Below are 25,161 nucleotides of genomic sequence, written 5' to 3'. Positions count from 1 at the left end.
TTTCTTACTGACCATCTTAGAGCCTTAGTACATATAACATGCTTTGTGAATATTTAAGATGTTTAGAATGTAGCATTTTCCAAATTTGTTTAAATATAGAATCTTAAACAATGACTACTATTCTTTTTCTTGAACAAACATCTTAGTAGTAGTTGTCACATTGGGGAACATCATTTGAATACTTAGATTGTGGTTTTGTTCACCTTTATTATTCACTTTAATAAATCAGTATACCTGATTCCTTTCTAAATGCCTGTCTATCTGCCTGTCCTCTGTGATATGCTACAATTTTACTAATTTGCTTCATGGTTGAGAGCTTTCCAAAGTCATACAAATTACACTGGGTTTTTTTTTAGTAAAGAAGAACCTATGCAATGAATGTAGAATCTCCGGGATTGATTGAATGGAAATTGAAGATTGAAGCCTCATTTGATTCAATTTTTCCCAAAGCTTTACATTTAAATTTTCAGGGGGAGGAATGAAATCACCTTGATGGTTGAGAGTTGAGGAATTGTGAGCTCAATGTGGAGAAGATAGCATCACTGTGCTGTAGATGTGGGTTTTACCTCTGTCTTCACTGTTTACCAGTTGTTTAATTTTGAACAGGTCACTTAGCCTCTCTGTGCTTCATTTTTATCATCTGTAAAATTCAGGGGTTTGGATGAGGTCCATCGGTTTTAAGACTTGGAGTTACTGTTAACATTCTTAACGAGGAGTTGTGGACCTATGTGTTATATATGTTCTACTCTGCATTTCCCACGTGTGGATATAACTGCCTCAGTTCAGCTCTTTTGCACAGTGAAATTAGTCAATAGTTAGTTCATAGTCAAATCCGTGTATTTGAGAACCTATTGAATTGTTCAAGGCTTCTGTTTTGATTGATTGATTGGTTAATTACCCTCCAGGAAAGCATTTGATTATAACACAGTTCTGTTAATACAGTGCTGTGGATAAATCCACACCTCCTGTGTAAAACACCCCCTGCATTTGTTTCACTGATATAGGGAGAAATCCATGATGTGGATATTAATTATCCACCCCCCTCCACCCACACAGTGCTCATTTGGTGGTTTTGCTGTGCTTTTTGTGCACTCCCTGCCTATTAGCAGATTTCTGAACTCAGCGTAGTAGACTTCTAAATTCACTGAATTTATGGCATCTGCAAATAAGTTTAAATTTTGTGCCTTTGTTGAACTAGGGATGTGACATAGCTAGGCAGAGATTTGAGTATGATTGAATTGTTGACAGCCAAATTCCTCCTTTTTAGAGGAGACTTTTTTTTTTTGAATGAGATGGCAACCAAGAGACTGATCAAAATCCAGTGAATTTTAAGAGAGGCCTTGCAGTTTACTTGAGTTCTGTTTACCCTTGTTTTCAATGACATTCTGTGCATTACTGTCAAAGGGACTCCACTTCCTTTAAAGTCCCAAAGCATTGCTGCTGGCAGAATCATGATGGGAAAATATAAGTGGTTCTTAATAAAGCCCTTACTGATACACAGTGATGCCTTATTATCTAACTAAAAGGATATATATATATGTGTGCCTAAAAATGTAGAGTAGAAGGGGAGAAATATATGATAATGGACACTGAGGTGGAAGAAGTGTTCTCATGAATTAGAGATGCCCTTTCATAATCCAAGAATCACAGAATGAGGAAAGGCTTGAAATCACCTGAAAGGCATCTGGAAGCAATCTCTAATCCTTAAGAGACAGTAGAAGAGCCTCTGTATCTTCAGTACATGATGATAAAATTGTTCATGTGGGATTGTGGAAAAAGCATTCTGTTCCTTGTAGCACCTCTTGGATTAAATGCTCAGAGATTTGATTATGAATTATATACTTCAGGGTGCCAGGTGCTTAATAAATGATTAATTGATTAGTATGAATAAGGCATATTTGAAGGTACTGTGGAAATTTTAGTATTATTAAACAACAAAAATTCAGTGGAGTAAATTTGAAGATCAAATTGGCTTTCAATGATTCACGAATCAGGCAGCATCCATCTAGCAACAGAAAGGAGCTCTGCAGAGCTGTAGAAAAGGAAAGATTTATAAAGGCAGAAAGGGGGCAGGAAAAGGAAATATTAGCAAAGAATGCATTCTCTCAGGCAAGGTCACCTTTTTAAGTGGAATGGACGGTGTCTATCAGGCACATTATCTCACTGGTGCTGTCCAGCTAATTTCATGTGGACTGGTTAAAGGTTACATTCCTGGGGCAATTGAAAGTGCAGTTAGGTTAGGTATTAAGTTTTGGTTTGCTGATGTGGGGTTTAGCACAATTGACTCCATTTTGGGTCTACTCTCTCCTTTTCTTTTTTGAAGCAGAGTAAAGTTTTATTTAAAGGTACTTAAAGAGAGAAAAAGTGCAGCAGGCAACCTCAACGAGGAGAGGTGCCCTGAAAGGTTAGAGAGAGAGAGTTTAAGATTAAAAGGTTATGCACTTAGAAAGTGCGGGGGACCTCAGAGAGAGGAGCGCCTATTCTCTCCCTTTTAACAAATGAAAAATTTGTGTATTTGCATGCAAAATGTTGCCCTGTACTTCTCATGCCCTACCCTCACTCTACTTGTGCCTGGTCACTGCCATGATGGAGTTGAAGATTTAGGTCACGTTGAGGTCCCGTCCCTGCCATTTTTTCCCCTTTCATGAAACATTTATTATAAGAAAAGATACTACATTCCAAGCCTTTGAGGAATCTGTAGATCAAACACATATGTACCTCTTATAGTGTATATATAATACCTCTTTTAGGGAACCATCTTTTTATATATTGGACTGCTGCAGAAAAATGATTACATTAATGAGTGGCTCATCTTTGTTACACGAAGATTTTGAAAAGATGCATTTGCTGTATTAGACTGTTTGAATTGCTCTCCTTAATCTATCTCATTTGGGGAAGTAGTTTACCTAATACTTATACCTATGTCAGAACAAATTGCATCTTGTTTCTTGCTTTTGCAGAAGTAGTTGTGATCATATATAATTACAACATGGTCTGCTGTTTTCTTTATATGGCAAGTGGCACTTTCCATTTATCATGAACTCATGAAATTTTTTGATGGCTGGCAAATTGTTGCCAAGTAAATTATATCATTGTCTCAATTTTACTTAACTCTTCTCCACTTATTAGGCGTTTAAATATTTTCCATGCTTTACGTAGAGTATTGTTTTCTTAAAAAAATGTTCTTTCTTGGAAATTTTGTCTAGTTTCCACCTATTTTGATCTTGAGTATGGCGTCTTGTGGTTTTGTTTAGCATTTGCGTTAGCTTTTGCCTTTTGTATGCTTTAAGTTTTTGGGGTTAGCATAGCCTTTTTGCTGTGCTCTCCAGGACACCTCTAGGCATTGTTCATCTGTACCTCTGTCAGGTAGGACAATTTCCCAGCCTTGTTCAAACCCATGTTTTTCTGGTTGTACAGTAGGGATTAGGCCATTCATTGGTGGTTTGAAACTTATCTTCCCGGTTAGGCCTGATGATACGAGATGTGACTGAAGCCAAAGTAAACTTTTGCCATTAGATGGTAAAAGACTCAATTTTCTGTTATGAACGTCTAGGTAAGTCAGAGGTACCAGGGAATTTTGGGGGAGTATTGCACATTTTAAAAAAGTTGTTCATGAAAGTTATTTGTGGGCCTGTCTTTGCTACTTTATACATTGTTGTCATTATCTTAATATGATGCTGCTGATACATGGATATGGATTTATTTAGTTTCACAATTTTTTCTTTTCTAAAAGAAACATGTAATTATTAACAACTCTTAGAGGACAGAGGAATCCTTCTCTACTTCGTCCTACACAGCAGGAGTCTCTCATTTTTGGCTAGCATTCATATTTCTAAATAAAGATTTACTTTTTGCTTAAAAATTTTTATGATAAAGATAGCACAATCTGAAAAGAACAGGTGTTAAGTAGGAGGGTAGGAGAAACTAGAAAAACTTAGATTGGGTTTTTACAGTTTACTAATGACTGTGGGACATGTTTTGTTCTTTTCTGTAGAGTTCAGAAGGTTCTTCTGGGAGTTTCCAGCAGTGCCAAGAGTTGGAGAAATCTTTTCTGCCCCTCTGAGTGAGCAGCTACAACACAGCAGAGAGCAATCACAGGTAATGTCTTTTTTCTTATTCCTACTGATACGTATTCAGTAATGTTCAATAGTATACTCTAAAAAAATAAGCCTTCTTAAACGTACACATCCATGTGAACATTATCTTCCTCAAAACAGACTTTTTGAGAGGCTATACTCTGACATCTACTCAAAACATTTAAACAGTTTTTTCTCTGGGAACTGTATCCAGATACTCCGGTAACAGTCTTCTAAACATCCTATTTCCTGTGGTGGCAAATCTGCCCTGTGAGGGTGTATTTGGAAAGTAGCCTAAACTTCTGGAGAGCTAGGGTGATCAATCTAGGGAGCTCTAATTTTGCTCAAAAAACCAGGAGAAATAAGATAAATGAAACTATTTAAAAAAAAATTTGTATATGTGTTTGAAGACTCATGCACTGTACTGGAAGTTAGTTCTAAGAAGAAGTGACTAAGTTTCAAACAGTGCAGTATTGTTAAAATAATTGGTTGGGCTTTGCAGCCTACAGAGAAGCATATGTTATGTACTTAACAATGTAAATGTTGGTATTCTTTCTTACTAAAATAAATCAGTCTGTTAGTATTGTAGAGAGGGTTCCTGTATTAATCAGGTTTAATGAAATCTAAATTTCCTCATAAAATAAACTTCTAAGACATTGTAATTCACATCTTACTGGTGGGGCATTTTGCATTGTTTCTCTGTGTGTTATTAGAGTGCTTGTTAAAAATGCACATTAAAAATTAAAATTACTAGGCCCCAATCTTACTATTTTTTGATTTAAAGGTATATCATATTTATGTCCTTGATTTTTGCTTTGGATGAAATAATGCAAATGTTTTTAATACATTGTTTTGATGCAGGGATGTGTTCTCAAGTAGGTTATTATTAGATCAAATTGAAAATATGTATTGAATAAAACCATACTTTGAACTTTATGTTTATAAATTCAGAATGGATGTATTTTTCTGTGGGTGCAAATGGATAAATTTATTTTTGTTACCTGGATGCCCGGTACTAAGTATTATGAAATATCTGCTCTTTAAATTTGCTAGTAACTTGTAATCCAGATGTCTTACTCAAATTGAAGGTAATACTAAGTATTATGAAATATCTGCTCTTTAAATTTGCTAGTAACTTGTAATCCAGATGTCTTACTCAAATTGAAGGTAAGAGTAATAGGATAGGCATGGGAGGCCACTGGAGTCTATGCTACACAACACTTAGCATCCAATCCAGCATTTATCAGCAAACATTGTGATGTAAGTTTTGCTGTGCAGTTTATGGTTCAAACAGATGAACTGCTTTCTTTCTAGTGTCCTGAGATTTTGTGAAGCTCTTTGAATTGCCCAAGTGAAAGGGAGTATTAACATGAAATGAAGCACTAGCCTTTGATATAAACTTATTTCCATTACCACGTGCATTCTTTTGTATATTCCAATAAATTCATTAATTTTACAGAACATAAGCTTTTTGTATAGTGTTTTTTTAGATATTTTCAACTATACAGATTACACTTTTGTTTTAAAAGACATTTACAATATTATAACATTCTGTACATGTTAATATTGAGAGATAATATACTATATACTTTATGTAAAATAAATATGTGACAACAGATTTTTAAAGTTAAGGCTATTACCTTCATATGCTTATTTCTTTATTAAAATATTTAATTTATTGGTACCAAGTATCCCGTTCAGTTTATGCTTAAAATTTGTGCTAAAATATGCAACATAAGACTTACCATTTTAACCATTTTTAAGTGCTAGTTCAGTATTGTTAAATATATTTACATTGTTGTCCAACCCATCTCCAGAATGTTTTAATCTTGCAAAACTAATATTCTATACCCACTTAAAAAACAACTCCCCCAATTTCCTTGTCAACCATCATTCTACTTCTGATCTCTATGAATTTAACTGTTCTAGATACCTCATGTAAGTGGAATCATACAGTATTTGTCTTTCTGTGACTGGCTTATTTCAATAGAATAATGTCTTCAGGGTTCATCCATGATGTAATGTGTGTCAGAATTTCCTTCCTTCTTAACACTGAATAGTATTCCATTTTTATACATATGTATTACTGTACCACAAATGATATGTCTGTATGTGTGTGTGGCTTTTTTGTTTATCAATTTACTTGTCAATGGACTTTTGAGTTGCTTCAGTCTTTTGACTATTGTGAATAATGCTGCTGTGTATATGGGCATTTAAGTATCTGCTTGAGTGCCTGTTTCTAGTTCTTTTGGATATATACCCAAAAATGGGATTGCTGGATCATATGGTAATTCTGTTTTAAATTTTTTGAAGAACCACCATACTGTTTTCAATAGTGGCTATACTATTTACATTCCCACTGGTAGTATGCTAGAGTTCCTGTTTCTCCACATCCTTATCAACACTTGTTTTTTAAATTAAAAAAAAAAATAGTAGCCATCCTTTTGGCTGTGAGATGATAGTAACTCATGGTTTTGATTTCCACTCCCCTAATGATTAGTGATGTTAAACATCTTTTTATGTACTTGCTGGCCATCTGTGTATTTTCTTTGGAAGAAATGTTTAGTCAAGTCCTTGACCCATTTTTTAATTGGCTCGTTTGTCTTTTTGTTGTTGAATTGTAGGAGATTTTCATGTATTCTGGATATTAATCCCTTATCAAATATATGGTTTGCAAATTTATTCTCCCATTCTGCTGTCTGCCTTTTCACTTTGCTTATTATATCCTTTGATACACAGATGTTTTAAATTTTGATGTAATCTAATCTGTTTCACTTTTGTTGACTGTGCCTTTGGTGTCAGTCAAGAAATCATTACCAAATCCAGTGTTAATGAAGTTTTCACTTATGTTTTATAGTCTTTGATTTTATTTTTGTTTATTTTAGGTCTTTGATCCATTTTAAGTTACTTTTATATATGATATAAAGTAAGAATCCAGTTTTGTTCCTTTGCATGTGGATATTCAGTTTCCCCAACACTATTTGTTGAAGTGAAGTTTATACTTTTAAGACAGTTTAAGAAAAGGAAAAGAAAAGCAGAGAATCATAAATGGTTATATGTGTTTATGTAGAAATTCCCAGAAAGACCTCTTTCTAATAAGAAAATATTGCAGAAACAAGAGCATTACATGGATTTGAAGCTCACCTTAGGCTAAGATTTAATAATTGTAGGTAGGTATAGAACCTGTGTTTAAGTTTTATGTTAATTATCTGGTGGGCAGTGGCTTTTTTTAATTGAAATATAGTGGGTAAATAATCTTATATTAGTTTCAAGTATACAACACAGTGGTTCAACAGTTACCCACTATTAAATCCTCACCCCATCTAGTGTATTACTCTCTGTCAACATAGAAAGATGTTACAGAATCATTGGCTATATTCTCCATGCTCTACTACCATCTGTGTGACCAACTTATATTACGAGTGAGAATTTTTGTGCCCTTTTATCCCCCTTCCTCTCCACACCCACCCACCCCAACCCCTCCCCCATCATAACCACTAGTCACTTTTCAGTGTCTGTGAGTCCACTGCTATTTTGTTCATTTTAGTTTGATTTGTTTTATATTACACAAATAAGTGAAATCATATGGTATTTGTCTTTCTCCACCTGATTTATTTCACTTAGCATAATACCCTCTAAGTCTATCCATGTTGTTGCAAATGGCAGGATTTCTTTTTTATGGCTGAATAATATTCCATTATGTATATGTACCACATCTTCTTTATCCATCTATTAATGGATACTTTGGTTGCTTCCATATCTTGGCTATTATAGATAATGCATCAATAAACAGATAGGTGCATAAATCCTTTTGAATCAGAGATTCTCTTTTCTTCGGGTAAATTCCTAGAAGTGGAATTGCTGGGTCATGTGGTATTTCTATTTTTAGTTTTTTGAGCAACTTCCATACTACTTTCCACAGTGGCTATAACAATTTACATTCCCACCAACAGTGTAGGAGGGTTCCCTTTTCTCCACATCTTCACTAACACTTGTTAATTCTATCTTGTTATTAGCCATTCTGACCGGTATGAGGTGATATCTGATTGTAGTTTTGATTTACATTTCCTTGGTGATTAGCAATGTGGAGCATCTTTGCATGTGCCTGTTGGTCATCTGTATTTCTTTGGAAAAATGTCTGTTCAGGTCCTCTGCCCATTTTTAAAATTGGGTTATGTATTTTTCTGGTGTTGAGTCTTATGAGTTCTTTATGTATTTTGGATGTTAACCCTTTATCAGATAAATCATTTACAAATATATTCTCCCATACTGTAGGTTGCCTTTTTGTTCTGCTGCTGATGTCCTTTGTTGTACAGTAGTTTTTTAGTTTGTAGTCCCAGTCATTCATTTTTTATTTTGTTTCTCTTGCCCGAGGAGATGTATCCAGAAAATAATTGTTCATGCTTATGTTTAAGAGATATTTGCCTGTGTTTCCTTCTAAGAGTTTTACAGTTTCATGTCTTACATTTAGGTCTTTAATCCATTTCGAGCTTAGTTTTGTATATAGAGTTAGACAGCAATACAGTTTCATTTTTTTTTTTGCATGTAGCTGTCCAGTTCATCCAACACCAGTTATTGAAGAAGCTGTCTCAGCAATGACTTCTTATGTCTGGGAGTTCATTATGATAAACTCTGAGTTTTGTCCTTCAGTTTTGTGTGTGCGTGTGTGTCCGTCCTGTTATAGGGCTTTTCTCAGTTAACTCCAACCAATGAGTGACCCTCTAATGTTTTGTGGACCTTTAGTTTCAAGGTCATAAGCAGAATCAATATTCTCATGGTAAAGAATAAACAGTTACGAATCCTGGTGAAAACTGTAGACAGCTTGACCCATTCCCTTCTCTGTGTAGCAAAAGTTACTTGCAACCTGTTTTTGCCTCTTAATTCTAAAAAAGCAGTATGTATGCTGACAGCATGATATTTAAACTGGTTTTGAAAAGGTCAGAAACCAGATATCGTGCCCTTAGAAGTGAGGTTATTTTGGGGAGGACAGCTGGCTGTAGGGAGTTGAGTGGGGAGAATACAAAAGCAAATAGACATAACTGAGAGGAAAGCGTGGGCAAGGATACTTAGAAGGTTGTGGGAGCAGCTTAGGCTGGTGTAGGAGTAATGTGGACAAAGAAAGCGGCAAACATTTAGGTGGATTGCTTTCTTCAGAGGAAATGACAGCAGAGAGTAAAGGGAGCACAGCCAGAACCACAAGTGGAAAATGGGTTTGCGAAGGGTGGAAGACAACGTGGTACCAGACGCGCTGACAGTCCTGAGGAGATGCTGTCAGTGGAATTCATCTGTTACAGATTTTGGATGTTCTGTAGGAACAGTGAGACAAATAGCAGATTGGCAGAGGTGATTACAGATATTCTGAGCTGTTCAGAGAATTATATATTTGAATGTAGTATTTCAAGGTTAAGAGCTGTCTATGTGAGAAAAGAGTAGCAGTTACAGCAGTATAAGAATGCTGTCTTTCCTAGTGTGACACCAAAATGTCAGAGTCCTGCATTGGGTGGTGAGTGAGGAATGTTTTTCTGTGGCTTTCCTGACTTTGTGTGGGACCAGTGGGAAACCATCTTCTAAAGTGGTTGTAGATAAAAACTTAGTTTCAAGACGGGTTTGGGACTAGAGTTTCTGCACAAATAACAAAAATAGCTGCCTAAAATGACTTCCTGTATGTCAAATAATCAAACTGTTATTCTGAAGCCTGTTTATTCTGCACATATCTTTTCATAATTTGATAGATTTAAAAATCATGATCTATCTTTGTCTTTTTTTTGTGAATTTAGTCTTTTTATTAAGTCATTTTTGTCTTTTCACATGTCCCATGACCCTTGTAATTGCATTCTAGCTTAGTCTGGATTTTTTCCAGCTCTGGGTGTTTCTTCTCATGTACCAGAATGGCTTAGAATAAAGTTTGCAATTTATGTTTGATCATGTTTTCCATTTCATTTTCACCATCCTTCCGTAAGGGTCAGAGCTGCTGCATTGAATTGATGTACTGAGAGAAAAGTCTTTAATGGCTCTAGTCCAGCCCAGAGATTCTCAAACTGTGGCCCCCAAGTGAGCAGCAACCTCACTTGGGCATGTGTTAGAAATGTAAATTATTGGGTTGGACAGAAACTCTGGAGGCTAAGGCTCAGATATTTGTATTTAACAAGTGCTCTGGGTGATTCTGGGGCATGTTGAATTCTGAGAACTGCTCTAGACACTCTAGCTGGAGGCTGTTGTCTGTCCCATTTATTTTCTCTGGCCCTTGGTCTCCTCATATGGTAGATCAGGAGTTCTCAAACACTGGTGTACACATGAATTATATCTGATAAGCTTTTTAAAAAATATATCAAAAAGCAGTGAAGATGCCACAGCAATCAGACAAAACAAAGAAATACAAGGCATCCAGATTGGTAAAGAAGAAGTCAAACTGTTACTATTTGCAGATGACATGATATTGTACATAAAAACCCTAAAGACTCCACTCCAAAACTACTAGATCTAATATCTGAATTCAGCAAAGTTGCAGGATACAAAATTAATACACAGAAATCTGTTGCATTCCTATACGCTAATGATGAACTAGCAGAAAGAGAAATCAGGAAAATAATTCCATTCACAACAGAATAAAAAAGAATGAAATAACTAGGAATAAACCTAACCAAGAAATTGAAAGACCTATACCCTGAAAACTATAAGACACTCTTAAGAGAAATTAAAGAGGACACTAACAAATGGGAACTCATCCCATGCTCTTGGCTAGGAAGAATTAATATTGCTAAAATGGCCATCCTGCCTAAAGCAGTCTACAGATTTAATGCAATGCCTATCAAAATACCAACAGCATTCTTCAATGAACTGGAAGAAATAGTTCTAAAATTCATATGGAACCACAAAAGACCCCGAATAGACAAAGCAATCCTGAGAAGGAAGAACAAAGCAGGGGGGATCTCGCTTGCCAACCTCAAGCTCTACTACAAAGCCACAGTAATCAAGACAATTTGGTACTGGCACAAGAAGAGACCCACAGACCAGTGGAACAGAATAGAGATTCCAGATATTAACCCAAACATATATGGTCAATTAATATATGATAAAGGAGCCATGGACATACAATGGTGAAATGACAGCCTCTTCAACAGCTGGTGTTGGCAAAACTGGACAGTTGCATGTAAGAGAATGAAACTGGACCATGGTCTAACCCCATACACAAAAGTAAATTTGAAATGGATCAAAGACCTGAATGTAAGTCATGAAACCATAAAACTTAGAAAAAAACATAGGCAAAAATCTCTCGGACATAAACACGAGCAACTTCTTCATGAACATATCTCCCTGGACAAGGGAAACAGAAGCAAAAATAAACAAGTGGGACTATATCAAGCTGAAAAGCTTCTGTACAGCAAAGGACACCACCAATAGAACAAAAAGACATCCTGCAGTATGGGAGAATTTATACATAAATGACAGATCCGATAAAGGGTTGACATCCAAAATTTATAAAGAACTGATGTACCTCAAGAAACAAAAAGCAAATAATCCAATTAAAAAATGGGGAGAGGATTTGAACAGACACTTCTCCAAAGAAGAAATTCAGATAGCCAACAGGGACATGAAAAGGTGCTCCACATTGCTAATCATCAGAGAAATGCAAACTAAAACCACAATGAGATACCACCTCACACCGATAAGGATCGCCACCATCCCAAAGACAAACAACAATAAATGTTGGCAAGGATGTGGAGAAAGGGGAACCCTCCTACACTTCTGGTGGGAATGTAAATTAGTTCAACCATTGTGGAAAGCAGTATGGAGGTGCATCAATAAACTAAAAATAGAAATACCATTTGACCCAGGAATTCCACTCCTAGGAATTTACCCTAAGAATGCAGCAGCCCAGTTTGAAAAAGACAGATGCACCCCTATGTTTATTGCAGCACTATTTACAATAGCCAAGAAATGGAAACAACCTAAGTGTTCATCAGTAGATGAATGGGTAAAGATGTGGCACATGTACACAGTGAAATATTATTCAGCCATAAGAAGGAAGCATATCTTACCATTTGCAACAACATGGATGGAGCTAGAGGATTTTATGCTCAGTGAAATAAGCCAGGCAGAAAAAGACAAGTATCAAATGATTTCACTCATCTGTGGAGTATAAGAAGAAAGAAAAAACTGAAGGAACAAAACAACAGCAGACTCACAGAACCCAAGAATGGACTAACAGTTACCAAAGGGAAAGGGACTGGGGAGGATGGGTGGGAAGGGAGGGATAAGGGGTGGAAAAAAGGGGGGGCATTACGATTAGCACACATAATGTAGTTGGGGGCACGGGGAGGGCTGAACAACAGAGAGGACAAGTAATGACTCTATAGCATCTTACTACAGTGATGGACAGTGACTGCATTGGGGTATGTGGGGGGGACTTGGTGATGGGGGGCGTCTAGTAAACATAATGTTCCTCATGTAATTGTAGATTAATGATACCAAAAAAAAAAGATATAATTCACATGCCAAAAAAAAAAAAAAAGCATGAAGCTTTCCTAGCCCCATGCCCTGAGATTCTGATTCAGTAGGTCCTAGTTGACCCAGTTATCTGCTCTTCAGCAGGCTCCCCAAAATAGTTCTCATGTCTATGATCTGGACCATTGGATGTCTCTTTAGTTTCCTTCAAGCCCCGAAGGTAATGTGGTTTAAAATGGCTTTTTTTGGGAGGGTTCAGTAACTGAAATCTTGTGGGTCAGAATTGTATTTCCAAAAAAATAAAATTTTTTACTATACTACATGAGGGTTCTTGGAGGCTTGTTCTCATTGCTCAGTTCACTCACTAAAAGAGGCTTCTGACCTGTGTAAACTTGGAAATTTCATTATGTGGTTCTTCTAGGTAATTTATAAGAAGAATAAACAAAACATCGGTTCTTAGGGAGTGCTACTCTTTTTAGTGGGCTCTTTTTGTCCCTACTCTTTACTTCCAATCTCTAAGCTTGTTCCCTTTGCATGATAACATGTTTCCCTCATCTCACTGTCATTCATATTTTTGTTTCTTTGATTTTTATGGTATAACCGTATTAGAAGTATTTTTCGCGAGCCTTCCTCTTGCCTGGGGCTGCTTCTTCTCACATGTTTTCCTCTGGCTGTCCCTTGAATGTTAGTGTTCTGGAGGAGACACCCAAGTTACCCCTTTCCCCACATCTCACCCATACGCTGTCCCCTCAGGGCTTGTGTCTTCATGTCTGCCCGGTCCTGGCTCAGATGTTGCCCTACCACCAGCTTTTATAAAGTAGCACCCGACTCTCACAGTTTTCTTCTGAGCTTTAGCTCCGTCCAATCAGCTGCCTGCTGGATGTCCCGTAGTCAGATCAGGTTAACTTAGTGAAAGTGAACTCCTTCTCCCCCCCTGCAGTCTGTGCTGCCTCTTGTGTTCCTGTCTTGGTGAGTGGCATCACCATCACCCTTCGCACAGCTACCATTTCATCCAGCATTTTCTCGGTACCGGCCACTGTTGTAACGACTTTCATGTAACTTCTCAAAAAATCCTTTGAGATAGATTCTGTTATTATTTCCATTTTACAGATGTGGAAACTGAAGCATACTTCTTTTAGACTGTATCACTTCATTGGTTTACTTCTGTGTTTCTATCACCCAGCATAGATGTTCAAGAGATATTGATTGTATGGAAGAATAAATGAATACTTGAATGAGCTAACTGATTTCTGCCATTTCCACCTGCTTGTTACCTTTGCAAAATAAAACTCTAGCAGGTAATATATTAGTTAGGGTTAGGTTCATCCATAACTAATTATCAGAATCAATAGTCCATGCACATTAGGGGATTATTTTTATTTCACATAAAGTTAAGTCTGGAACTAGGCTACCCAGGCCTAGCAGAGTGGTTTCTTGATTATCAGACAACCAGGTTCCTTCTGTCTTTTCTGCTCTGCCTTCCTGGGTGTGATCCTTGCCCCTGTATTCTCATCTCACGATGGCTGCCAGAAGTCAAGCCACCTGCAGGTGCTCATTGTAGGGAAGAAGGGAAAGGTCAAAAAGCAAGAGAGAGCTTGCCAGCAGTCTGCCTCCTGTCCTCACCCCTTTTAGGGGCTTTCCTAAAGGGCCTTCCAAGTATTTCCCCTTTTACTCAGTGATCAGACACTATCACAGTATCACCCCTGGCTTCAGGGGAGGCTAGGAGATAGAGTTTTTGTCTTAGTTCTTTGCTGCTTGCTCTAAAATGGGTTCTGTTAATAGGAAGGAGAGAACAGATACTGAATGTTAACTAGAAGTCTTTACATAGCTTAGCATGATTTCTTCTTAAGTGATCATAGACAATTTTAGTAAATAGTTTGCAGATCAGTATGTCAGTACTTTTTTTAAAAAGTGTGTGTGCGTGCGCACACACACACACACAGTTCCAACATGGGTTTGAACTCCACAGGTCCACTTACAACATGGATTTGTTTCAGTAGAGTACTGTAAATATATTGTCTCTTCCTTATGATTTTCTTTTTTTGTTTTTTTTAAATTTTGGTATCATTAATCTACTATTACATGAGAAACATTATGTTTACTAGACTCCCTCCATCACCAAGTCCCCCCCACAAACCCCATTATAGTCACTGTCTATCAGCATAGTGAGATGCTGTAGAATCACTACTTGTCTTCTCTGTGTTGCACAGCCCTCCCCATGCCCCCCTATGTTATACATGCTAATCGTAGTGCCCCCTTTCTTTTTTCCCTCCCTTATCCCTCCCTTTCCACCCATCGTCCCCAGTCCTTTTCCCTTTGGTAACTGTTAGTCCATTCTTGGGGTTTGTGATTCTGCTGCTGTTTTGTTCCTTCAGTTTTTCTTTGTTCTTATACTGTACATATGAGTGAAATCATTTGGTACTTGTCTTTCTCCACTTGGCTTATTTCACTGAGCATAAAACCCTCTAGCTCCATCCATGTTGTTGCAAATGGTAGGATTTGTTTTCTTCTTATGGCTGAATAATATTCCATTGTGTATATGTACCACATCTTCTTTATCCATTAGTCTACTGATGGACACTTAGGTTGCTTCCATTTCTTGGCTATTGTAAATAGTGCTGCGATAAACATAGGGGTGCATCTGTCTTTTTCAAACTGGGCTGCTGCATTCTTAGGATAAATTCCTAGGAGTGGAATTCCTGGGTCAAATGGTATTTCTATTTTGAGATTTTTAAAAATATGGAATGCTTCATGCATTTGCATGTCATCCTTGCACAGGGGCCATGCTAATCTTCTCTATATCATTCCAATTTTAGTATATGTGCTGCCAAAGCGAGCACCCTTATGATTTTCTTAATAACATTTTCTTTTCTGTAGTTTACTTTGTTGTAAGAATACAGTATATAATACATATGACATACAAAATCTGTGTCTATTGACTTTATGTTATCAGTAAGGCTTCTGGTCAACAGTAGGCCAACTTCTGTTCAACTTAGTAGTTAAGTTTTTGGGGAATCAAAAGTTATATGAGGGTTTTCAACTGCATGGGCAGTGTGTGTGGGTGAGCACTCCTAACTCCTGCATTGTTCAAGGGTAAACTGTGTATTTTGTGGATTTGAAGGGAGTTGTACCTTTCTCTGTCTTTGTGCTTTACATAAAATTAGTAATCTTTTTGGATATTTTAGGATATTTAATTATAGGCATCTAAAAGATCTAAGTGATTACTTTTTTGAATTTTAATTTTTTCTGAGTATTTGTACTTGTAACTTTAGAGCACATTTTCTTAAAGTCTCATTGAGATGTACCCCAGAATCTTCTTGTGGAAGTGTAAATTGCTCAACTGTTTGGCAAAAGATTTGGCAGTTGGTGTCAAGAAATAAGGTGTCTCTATCTTTAATCTCCTTCTGTTCATTCCTCTACAAATCTAAAATCTTTATTCTATAAATTGGGTGTTTTTTTTTGAGAATTTAATGGCTTGGGGAAGTGCTCAGGATATACAGTAATGTTCAATGGAAGGAGCTGGAGTCAAAATTTAAGCTCAGGTCATTATATTTTCAGAAAAAATGCAGTTTTAATAGTTGTCCTTTATTCTACTCTATGGATGTCACATATGTATTAATCCTTCTCTTTTTATTGAACACTTAGCTAGGTCCAATTTTTCACTATTAGAAATTTGATGAATGACTTGATACATTTGTATATAATTTGGTTTAGATTTCTGAGTTTTTAAGATAGATTTTTAGAGGAATGAATAGAAGATATTAAAGATATAGATCCCTTATTTGTTAATATCTATTGCCACATCTTTTGTCAAATGTGTATACGCACATTTGATTTTATAAAATTTATGAATTTATTACGAAGTGTAGAAAAAAGACTAATAAATTAAAGCTTTAAAAATAATTTATCTTTTGTGGATTATTATTACTGTTGTAATATTTTCTTTATATATATGTTTTTCAATGGCTGTTTTTATGATTTAAGAATGAATTGAGCTGAAGATAAAGAGTATAACTTCTATATTGATAATCTGCTGCTTTCCTATTTAGGGTCTAGCATCAAAGGTGAAATTCTAATGTTGATGTTTTAATTAAAGAAGAATAAGCTCACAGCAGATATATCTTCTAGGTTTGTAATTTATATATTAGACATGTTTGCTTGCATTTGTTTAGAGATAGTCTTGATTTTTCTAGTAAGTTCGACCTTGCTTAATGAAATCTAGTAAATTGAAATAAACAAAAGTTGCTGGATCTTTTTCTTTTCCTCTAGTGGTGTTGGTTGTAGCTGTTAAAACAAAACCAGAAAACTTAAATTCTCACATTCAGTAGCTGGATTGTGTGGTCCTATGGTCATTTTTAGCTTGTCTTCATTTCCGGAGTAATCCTGTTAATATGTGAGCATATATTTGTTTCTAGAGGTAAAAGCTGAGAGGATTGTGGAGCCCATGTGTGCATGTCACTAACCCTTAAGCAAGGTAGGGTGTCTCATATTCACAGACTTTGTAGCTGGGAATAGATTAATTTTAGAGATGCATTCCAGAATGTTAGATAAGGAGAGAGAGTATGAAAAACATGTTAAATAAACCAAAGTAGTGTTGGTAAAAACACAATAAACACAAACCTCTTAATCAACAACATATAGTTGGGGATTTGGGGACTGTAAGATAAATTCTAACCGAAATAAGCAGGTGATGAGAGGCAACAAAGGGCCAGGGAGTTTATTTGAGCACAATCCCAGGCGATGTTCCCAGTCTGGCTAGTTACACGCCGGGGAAGTCACACTGAGCAGGGGAGTCAGGTAGTCTTTAAAGAAGGTAGGGGGAGGCAGAGCTTAGATTTACAGCGGCGGGAGGATTGGCTAGCCTAAGGCACACATTTCAGGTTGGGAGGGGGCAGCAGCCAGGGACTTTGGCACGTCATCAGTGTCCGACGTGCTCACCCCTCCCTCCAGTGCCTACAGCCTTACATTCCAGCCTTTTGGTCATAATGGGTGATGACCTGATATGGCTACTTCTGGCTGAGGAGGGGCGACATGGGTAGGGTTAAGGCTGGTGGGAGGCCAGAGGAGGCTTGGAGAGAAGGGGCGAGTACTGGTGTAACAGCATTTGGTTTACTGCAATGTGAAATAGGTTTGCTAGGTGTTGTTGTAGCAAGTTAGGCTTTGTCACATCTAGTACGGTTGTCCAGATGATGAGAGACAGACTGAGGCTTGTTCACGTAGCAGGCAGCCTGGATGAAAGACTGGAAAGACGAGCATTGGGCAGCACAAGGGGGTATCTTTCTTAGGAGTGAGAAGTAAGGTAGGTAGGAGAGGTGTCCGGGGGAACTTGAGATAAGAGAGCATAAGGGTTAGCAATGACTGGGTGAAGAGGGATTACAGCCTCGTTGATTATCTGCAGGTCTTGAACAAGCTGGTAGGCCCCTGATGGCTTCTTGACTGGAAGGATTGGAGTGTTACAGGGAGAATTAGTTGGTATCAGAAGCCTTTGGGAAAGAAGATGGTTAATGATAGGTAGGATGCCCTTGCGATGGGCTTGGGAAATACGAAATTGGGGTCTAGAAGGAGAGGAGGATGGGTTCTTGAGGCAGGTGAAGACTGGAGCATGATGGCTTGACACTACAGGAATAGAGGTGTCTCAGATTATCGGGTTAACGCCGGTCGACAGTACAGGATGGTCTGTGGAGGCCTCAGGGCTACAACTAATATTGGCTAAGATGATGAGTGAGCTCGGTTGGGGATGACTAAGAATCAGGGAGATAGAGGCACCAAGCTTGGAGAGGAGATCTCTCCCTGACAAAGGGAAGGGACAGGACAGAATGACTAGAAATGAGTGGGTAAGAGGATGGCTCTCAAATGTGTAGGCTACCGGACCTGTCTCTAGAGGCTTAGAGGGAGTTCCCATAACACCCACAACCGAGACCTGGGAAGGATGTAAACGCCTGTGAAAGGAAGGTAAAACAGAGTAGGCAGCCTCCATGTCCACTAAAAAGGAGATGGACTTACCTGCTACCCACAGTGTGGCCCTGCGCTCAGCAAGGGTGACAGGGGTGTTCGAGTCTAGGCATCTTCAGTCTTCAAGTAGGCCCAGCAGGTCCGGAGGGGAGTCTCTCAGAGGGGCCTGACTCCCACGAGACTCTGTTGTGGGGGATGCCCTTCCCCTACTGGGCACTCTACTTTCCAATGACCTCTCTTACTGCAAACTGTGCAGGGTTTAGTTGGCTTGTTGGTTGGGTTGGGGCATCTCTTTGCCCAGTGGTCTTCCTGGCCACACTGGAAACAGGGTCCTGGAGGTTCACAAGCTCCGGACCATCTTTGGTGTGATGAGACCCCTGTCCTGCCAGCCGCAGGGCTGCTGCGAAGGCTCAGGTTTGGGACACTGTCCTCCTCTCATGTTCTTCATCACGGGTATTGAAGACTTTAAAGGCCATGGTTACCAGGTCACGGAGTGGAGTTTGGGGTCCCTCTTCTGCCTTTTTAACTTATGTCTTATGCAACTAATGCTTGTTCTGGTGAAATCTAGTTCTTTACTAGTTTAGGAGTAATAAAACAGTGACTATAAAATGACAAAAGACTTACAAATGACAATGGTTAAAGATCTGATGAGAGCTTACTGTAAGACAGTTGACATAAGGAAATTCAGATATTTCTCTAACACAAAACATTCAGTAACAAAGTTTAGCATAATTTCTTTTGACAGTGTTTTCCAGGTAAATTAGCAGGTAATTTTATATCAGATAAATAAGCCAAACCTGCTAAATACTTTCTCTAATGAGAAAAAAAAACTAAATTGGCTAAATACTTTCTTTAATGAGAAAAAATTCCTCTGACTTGTTCCAGGGGCCCTCTGGAAAATATCAGAGTTAAGTAGAGGTAAAAGCACCTTCTTGAATTTGATTTTGGGAAGCTATTTAAGTTTTTTTAAGACATTTGTCTAAATAGAATCATAAGTTACTATGAAACAATACTTATCTATTTAACTAGAATGACAATAAAAGATTTTAAAGGCAAATACAGAAGGTTACAAAGTAATTAGCAAAGCTTAGCTTTTAGTTTTTTCATATTAAGATCTCATTATCTTAAATATTCAGACAACTCATTAAAACTTTAAACATGAGAAACTGTTAAAACAATTAGAGAACTCTTTGCAATCTTTCAACATTAAGAGCAGACTAACAGTTGAGAAAACTTTCTTTTTAACTGAAAACAGAATTCTAATTTTGCTGTGTACTTGATACTTAGACTCATTTGGGAGACTCATTTGGTTTAATTTCATATAACATGACCATATTAAATTCTTCCACAAGCTTTCTACAACTTTCCTTTTACATTCAGTGTTCTCCCTCTTTAAATAAATAGCTGTACTTTAGAACAAGTACCTTTTTTTACCCTCAACAAAATGAATTTCCATTCTTTATACTTTCTCTTATTAAAACACACATCTTTTTAGCAAGTAGAGATGTTTTCTTCTTTAAGTAGCTTTAATTAGACCTCAAAACCATTAGGAACTTTAATTTTCAGTGAACCCTGAGAAGTGGGCTATTGTAAACTATTGCACTAGCATTCTTTAGATTAACAAATTCATGAACATACTTTATAATTCCTGACACCATGTGCTTTACAGCATAATCTCTAAGCACAAAATATGTTTACTTAACTTAGCAAAACTTCAAGATTCTAGGTCACCACAAAAATTTTCAGGCTGCAGGCAGGCACACACACTGCAACACACAACAACTAAGATGTTCACTTGCCACGCCCAGCCCACCCACTGTCAGTAACTACGCCAGACCACTCACAAAACAGGTGTGGGGAGGGGTGTAGGGTGGGGAGGGAAAGGAGGCAGGTGTGTGCTGGGAGGAGTCTTGTCAGTATCTTCTGGAACCAGAGGTGGGGGAGGAGCCTTTCTGTTGAGGAAAGAGGGCGGTGAAGGCAGAAGAGAGGGGGAGCGGGTGGCATGGACACCGGAAGAGGAGAGGAGCAGGAAGATGGCATGGCATAGAACGAAGGACCTAAAGATGGTGGCGACACGTGTGAAGACAAAGGACTTAAAGATGGCGGCAGTGGGTGAAAACAAAGGACTTAAACATGGCGGCAGCGTGGGTGAAAACAAAGGACTTAAAGACGGTGGTGGAGAGAGGGGGAGGGTATCGCGAGCTGAGAGAGGTGGGAGACCAAGGTCCTCTGGCGGATCTGAAAAGGAGGAAGGACTGGGCAGAGTGAGAGGCTGACAATCTTTAATTGGAGATCAGGCCAGGAGAACCTGGGTGAACACTTAACATAAAGGTGTGGGCGGGAGCGCAAAGTCCAAAAAGCCTGCACATATGGGATTTCACCCCACTCTCTGCTCCGGTAGCAATAATTAGTTAAGTCAATGAGGAGGCTAAAATCGAAAGTTTCCTCAGGGGGCCAGTGAGATTGGTTGTCCAAGGGATACTGAGGCCCGGCCTCAGAGCAAAGAAAGACCAGCTCCCATTTGCAAACTTCCAGGGACGAACATAGAGCAGCCAGATTAGAAATGAGACACTGCAGTGGGGTCTGAGCCTCCGCTTTCGAGGGCTGGTTCCCCATGTCTACATCACCCTCCCAACTAATCCCGCTGAGAGAAGCGCCCAGCGTCCCAAGTGCTCCAAGTCAGAGGAGACGTCCTGGGAGCCTGGGTGAGTGACGTCTCCCCCACCACAGGGCCAGGGGTGGGCCAGATGCCCGCAGAGGGTGGGCCGGATGCCCTAACCTGGACGTAGCTACAATTTTGAACAGACCAGGTTAAATGGAGTTAGGAAGGGAGACAGAGCAGGGGAAACTGAGGGACTCACTGGAAAATAGTCTACACAGCAGAGAGCAGGCTGAGGTCCCAGGTTGGGGAAGGAGGGGGCAGGGCCGTCGATGGCCGGTCGGGGCCCCATGCTCACGCTCCTTCCTGGGTGTTTTGGCACCAAATGTAAGATAAATTCTAACCAAAATAAGCAGGCGACGAGAGGCAACAAAGGGCCAGGGAGTTTATTTGAGCACCATCCCGGGCGATGTTCCCCGGTCTGGCTAGTTACAGGCCGGGGAAGTCGCGCCCAGCAGGGGAGGCAGGGAGTTTTTAAAGAAGGTAGGGGGAGGCAGAGCTTAGATTTACAGCGGCGCGAGAACTGGCTGGCCTAAGGCACACATTTCAGGTTGGGAGGGGGCAGCAGCCGGGGACTTTGGCACGTCATCAGTGTCCGACGTGCTCAGTGTCTGACCTCCCTCTGGTGCCTCCAGCCTTACGGGGACCTAGGGATAGGAATGTGATGTTTGGATTATGTTTAGGGGTGAAAGGGCAGATATGCAGGAACATTTTTGAGTAGTTTCCCCCAAGCTGTTAAGAACAAGCATACTTTTCTAATGTAAAAACATACTAAGGACTGCTTTAATATTCTGCCTCTAATTTTGATCTCTCTCAGTTGAGAAAATAATATTGCTAGAAAGTTACTAAGGCCCTTACATTTAACTAAATAAATTTTAAGTAAATCTGTATTTTGTTAAATATAATATTATCTATATACTGTCTATACATATTTGAAAAGTGGTATTTAGTATTTAGTCTAAAGTAGAGTTTGGCAAACAATGAACCATGGATTAGATCTGGCCTGCTGTCTTTTTTTCTTTTTTTTATGATCTTTGTGATTTTTTTTATGGTTCGCTAAAAATGTACATTTTTAAATGATTGGAAATAAGACAAAGAAGAATATGTATAGAGAGTATACATGTAATCCTGCAAAGCCTAAAATATTTACTATCTGGCTCTTAACAGAAAAAGTTTGTGAATTCTTGGTCTAAAACAATGGTGTTTAATTAGAAGAGTTTTGCTCCCAGAGGACTTTTGGCAATGTCTCAAGACATTTTTGATAGCCACAAGGGCTGAGTGTGCTGCTGGCAATCAGTGGGTAGAGGCCAGACTGCTGCTAGGCATCCAATCCTGCAAGAATGGCCTCTCAAGACTAAGAATGAGTGGAGCCAGAATGCTGACAGAGACTCTCTCCTGGACCAAGCTTTATTCAGGCTCTTCTGAGTATTCTCTACTAGGCCTGAACCTTTGCCCCAGTCCTGTCTTTTGCTTGCATAGCCCAATTTTAGCAAGAATTCTGCTGAGTTATTTTAGTTAAAATCCCCACACTCTTTAATAACTGATGACTGTAATATTTGATCAGATTCCTTATCCCCCACCCTTGCTATGTGATCAGCTTGCCTGCATTCAGCAAGAATCCGTTAAAATCAGTTTAGTAAGAATCTCCCTACCCTTGGTGCCTTGTCTTAGTTTTCCATCTCTTGATCCCTTAACTCTGCTTGTTGGTATAAATTCCTGGCTGTCTTTGATGTATTCAGAGTTGAGCCTGAGCTCTCTCCCCTGTTGCTATAGTCTTGACGCCTGAGTAAAAGCTTACTTGCTGGTTTAACAAGTATCAGAATGTTTTTTCTTTAACTTTATTAATAGTGTAGAGGTTGAGAAAGCCTGGCTCAAGCAATGTTTGGTACACATATGAATTCAGGGACCATCTATACAAATGACCCTACAGTAGCTCCCTTCCCTTCTGGGGTTCCACTGCTTTATAGGGAAGAGGGACCACCCAGCACTGGGGAACAGCTACTTCTGTACTTGAAGAGGCCAGTTGTGAAGATATTTACCCCAACAACATTTCCAGAGCACAGAAGGGCAGTCTCGGGGCAGCAATGCTGTGTTTACCTTGGCTCTATTCCTTGGGTATCCTTAGAATGAAATAAGGTTGATTCTGTCTAGGAGATTTCATTATCAATCTCCTTCTTCCCCAGTATTTTTCTGCCTGTTGAAATCTGCATTAAAATGTGAAAACTTGCAACCTTCAATTCAAAGTAAAATGCTAAAAGGCAAATGTATGAACTTGTTAAACATGTTTAGACAGTTATTAAGCAATAAATAGAAGCGATTACTATATCTTTCCTGGTTTTCATTTAGAGGTGTGGAAGAAGAGAACAAGAGTAAACACAGTGTCTGAAAATGTGTTTCTATATTCTGGGAGATTGGAGACCTCCACTGGAGAGTAAGAGGCAAGAGAAAGCTAAAGACAAAGAAAAAAGTTCAAAGCCATAACTTGACTTTACCCTTCTGGTGTGCCTGAGTCACAGACCCCCTTTTCTTTTGATTCTTGTTTCCTAAGAACCGGAGCCCTGGCACTTAACCTGTCCATGTGGCTTTACTTCCTTCTGCAGGCAGAAACCTCTGGATCCTGTGGCTTACCTTGTGGTCCTAACGTCTCTCCTTTGTACTTGAAGCCAAACCTGCCCACTACTAGTCCAGCCTGGTCAACTGAATCACTCTAGCTGATGGTTCAGATTGTTCTATAGCTCTAATTTTTTTAACATCGTGATTTTCCTTAACTGTGTTATACATGACTTCATAAAGTAAACATAGTTAACAAAATGGTCAAAATGTCTTTATGCATGCCAATTAGAATTTATGTCTGTATTCCCCTACATTCTCCACATGGATTTTATTTTTTCTCATTTTCTGCTAGAAATCTTTCATTTTGGTGATTGAAAGTCATAGGGCAGACCCTGCTATTGTTGATAGGCCTTTGACTATTGTGAAATGGAATCTTTGTGTAGAGACTTCACGGCCACTATCAGGCTATTACTACAGACTGTTTTAATGACTTGTTATTGCCAACATAGAAGAAGACATGGGGAAACTAAAATTTGTGCAGAGAAAGTTGGGAGCATATAGCCTTCTAATCAGCAACAGAGTGGACTTCGTGGCCATCTTTATTTTTCTAAGCCCCAGGAAGAGCATTTTAATGCTCTAGCAACTTATTAAAAGAAGCCAACTGTCAATTGAGTCGTTAGGTAGAACTTATTAATTTACTATTTGTTATTAAGTTAACAGACATAGAAAAACTCAGTTTTCTGTGGATTGGATTGAAATCAGCCATTCTCTTAAAATAAAATCCTTCTATTAAAAAAACCTAAGTCTGTTTATAGTTCATGATGCGTGATCAAAACCGAAAGTTTCTGTGATGACTGCCCTTGCACTGTTCACCATTTAAGAACTTATTCACTATGTAAGAACTTGTTCACCATGTAAGAACTTGTTCGTTATGCTTCAGAAGATTGGAGACTGTTGAGAATTAGGCTTGGGGTTGATTAATGATTGTGCATTGAGTCCTCTATACAGAATTTTATTGTTGTTAACAACCATTTCATCAATAAATATGAGAGATGCCCTCTCAAAAAAAAAAAAGTAAGGTATGAGGATTAGATGAGTTGTATGTGCAAAGCCCTAATCTAGCAAAGTAAGCACTATTCTCTAGTTATTATCACTATCACCACATTAAATCTCTTTTTAGCATCCCAAGTAAAATCATATTCCACCAAAAAAACCAAAAAAACACGAAAACCTAAATCTGCTGATCTATCCTGAGAGATACTGTGTAATCTAGTTGGAAGAATACTGACTTTGGAGACAGTCTGCCTGGGTTTGGATCCTGATTCTGCCCCATGTCACCTGGAGCAAGTTACTTAATCTCTCTCTGCCTCAGTTTCCTCAGGTGCGAAATAGGGAAAATAATAGTATACCTACCATAGGGTTGTTGTAAGATCTATATTACTTTATAGTAAAGTACTTAAAACAGTGCAGACCTCA

The 25,161-nt window shown here is 38.6% G+C and overlaps 1 protein-coding gene and 1 non-coding gene across 8 annotated transcripts in view; one reads left to right on the top strand and one right to left on the bottom strand.

Annotated features, from left to right (window-relative positions):
• The window catches only part of FHIP1A (FHF complex subunit HOOK interacting protein 1A), a 252,114-nt gene that overhangs the window by 75,091 nt on the left and 151,862 nt on the right, over positions 1 to 25,161 (top strand). For all 7 annotated transcript variants that reach the window (XM_073232581.1, XM_036998555.2, XM_073232580.1 and 4 more), the window contains one exon: positions 3,995 to 4,098. The gene's annotated coding sequence lies outside the window, so the exon portion shown is untranslated. The remainder of the gene's footprint in view (positions 1 to 3,994; positions 4,099 to 25,161) is intronic.
• Positions 15,255 to 15,361, bottom strand: LOC118968557 (U6 spliceosomal RNA). The gene has a single exon (XR_005056288.1). It is a non-coding gene; the product is annotated as a U6 spliceosomal RNA (small nuclear RNA).

The sequence above is a fragment of the Manis javanica genome, chromosome 3, assembly GCF_040802235.1.
Source record: "Manis javanica isolate MJ-LG chromosome 3, MJ_LKY, whole genome shotgun sequence".
Classification (NCBI taxonomy): Eukaryota; Metazoa; Chordata; class Mammalia; order Pholidota; family Manidae; genus Manis; species Manis javanica.
This window is presented reverse-complemented; position numbering and strand designations above follow the sequence as displayed.